Source organism: Helianthus annuus, chromosome 1 (assembly GCF_002127325.2).
Source record: "Helianthus annuus cultivar XRQ/B chromosome 1, HanXRQr2.0-SUNRISE, whole genome shotgun sequence".
NCBI lineage: Eukaryota > Viridiplantae > Streptophyta > Magnoliopsida > Asterales > Asteraceae > Helianthus > Helianthus annuus.
Genome location: NC_035433.2, coordinates 147,541,656 through 147,544,230, shown reverse-complemented (window position 1 = coordinate 147,544,230; position 2,575 = coordinate 147,541,656). Strand labels below are relative to the sequence as shown.

Sequence of the window (2,575 nt, the reverse complement as noted above, 5' to 3'; positions counted from 1 at the left end):
AGGATGTAAGTTTTTCATATTTAAGTTCTTTTTTTATTTGTTTTCCGTTAGTAATCATGCAAATTCTTAATTTTTTATTTGTTTTCTGTTAGATCCGGCATGCTTTTGATGAACATGGACAAGTTGAGGTTCCTTTGGTCAAAAATAAGAGAGCAGGGCAGCAACAAGGTATGTTGACAAGAAATAACTAATTCCTAAAAATCAAAATCAACAAATCATATTTGCTGAATCTCAAACTTGGATTTTTATTGTAGATATCATGGGACGTACTACGACAAATATCAGCAAGGGTCGTGGCCAAGATGTTGATCGAAGTAGTGGTGAGCAAGGTCGTAGTCAAGGAAGTGTTCTAGGTAGTAGTGATACCGTTGGACTAAAGTCAAATCAGCAGCATACTTTGATGTCTTCTCCCATTGAGGAGGATAGTGATGGTGATGATGATGATGTGTCTTTGTAACACCCCGAAAACGGGTTTGGGTAATCAAACTCCGTTAACACTAAAAGACGGGTAAAGTACCGTTAGTGGTAAAATTTTACCCGGTAAATATTATGATTTAAATAATTAATCCTAATATTAAACAAAAAGTCAATAAAAGCTTTTAAAGAAATAGGATGGATAAAAGGCCCGATTTAACGGGACTTAAAGTAAACGGGTTACGACTTCCCGAACCTACTAAACTAACTAGGAATGACACTAACTAAGTTAGTTAGTCACTTATGAGTAGTTAGGAGTTCAAAAGAATTAAGAGTGAAAAATGAGGGACCATATGTGTCTAAATGAAAACTATTGTATAGAAATAACAAAATAAAACACAAAACACAATTGTCTGTGTTTTGTGGAAATCGACCAACATCAGGGGCGACCCCCAGGCTCCATCTAAACCTTAAACATTCACAAAACAACCAGATTGAAGGTCAATTCTTGTCCCAAATCAAAATCTGAACATATATAGATTCGTGATCCTCATCACAAGGGGGTTACAAGGTATGTAAAATTTGGTGTTAATTCTCTGTTTGAATTTCTCATGAAATTGGGAAATCTGAAAATTTATGTTGCATGTTAGCTATTTGGGTAGACTAGGGTTGATATGGTGTCTAGGAGTAAAACCTAGACAAAAACATGTGAAATCATGGCTAAATTCTGAAAAATTTCATGAACACATTGAAGGTAATTCATGGGTTTTATGAGAAAATGATAAACACAAGGATGTAGGATGCTAATCTAGTGTAAATTGGTGCTTAGAAACTGATTTCTGGAAATATGATGTGTAGTTCATGAACACTAAACATAGAGGTTTGAATTGTGGTATAAATCTTGGTAAAGATAACTAGTTATGAATTAGTTAGTAAATAAGTAATATTATGCACATTAGGTGTTTGTTAAAATGCCCGAATGAATGTTGACATAATGAAATTATGAAAGAAACGCGTAATTGGCTAACTCGACTAACTACGTGTAATACGAAATAATATGGGTTCTAAACGTGATGTTGATTGAACTTATTGTGCGTGTAATATGATTGAAGTTAGTTGACTATCGAAAGTCAAATAAACCAATATTGAAGTCGGATAGTAGTTCCAACATAGAGTTTGTAAGGTGGAATAGTCGTATGTGATAATGACTAAACTAACCGTCTTACGAATTATGATGATAGTTTGACGCTTGACAAGCTAGGTGGAGGCTTGGAAAGGAAGCGGGTCAAACGAAGTAAATAAGAAGTAAAAGCATGTTTCGGATGCAAGGTAAGTAAAACTTACACCTACTTGTAGTATATGTGTTTATTTTATAGGCGATAAATACAACAAAGGATTTGGTTCGAATTATGGGTTCCAACACGAAACAAATTGGGTTGGAACGAATAGAAACGTTTTAAACCATGATTAATGGTGAAAGAGGCAAAATGGTAAACTAGTCATGAATTGGTTAATAGTTTAAGAGTTTTCTTAAAGTTACCTTATAGCGTAACTAGTAATGGAAAATGGGTAAAAATGGAAATTTAGTCAAGTATTGACTAAAGTAAAATAAGTTTCAAAGGACACCCATAGCATAAGCCGAATGGGTCAAAAATATAGGAAATTGACTTTAGAAAGAAAGGGATCTAGTGAGAAAACCCGAAATGGTTCGGATGTGTGATTGGTAATTAAGAACCATGTTTTTGTTACATATGAAAATGTTGGGTTATATAGACCGAACGGGTCAAATCGTGGGAATAACGTCATTTGACAAAATCAACTAATGTAGTGGTCAAGTCATGTGTTACAGGAGCGAATAGTAATTGGGATAATTGCGTCGCCATAGAATATCGGTAATAAAAGCAAGGTGTCGAAACGGGTCACTAGGTTGACTCGAGCCAGGTACGTATAAATACGATTGTAGTTAAACATACATTTTTGCGGTCAATTAAGTAGCAAATGCCCTTCGTCGTAAATGAGGGGCTAAAGTTGACTAAAATGCCCTAGTTGGGTAAGCCGGGCAAACGACCTTTAAAGGTTGTTGGAAATAAGTGATTTGGTAGATTAAATCCTTAAGATAAGTATAAAAGGGATGTTATGGGACCTTAGTGCATAAATACCC

General features: G+C 34.9%; 1 long non-coding RNA gene across 1 annotated transcript; it reads left to right on the top strand.

Annotated features, from left to right (window-relative positions):
* The first annotated feature begins 957 nt into the window (after positions 1 to 957).
* On the top strand, positions 958 to 2,343 carry LOC118481112. Its single transcript, XR_004864412.1, has 3 exons — positions 958 to 985; positions 1,656 to 1,743; positions 2,264 to 2,343. It is a non-coding gene; the product is annotated as an uncharacterized LOC118481112 (long non-coding RNA).
* The last annotated feature ends 232 nt before the right edge of the window (positions 2,344 to 2,575 follow it).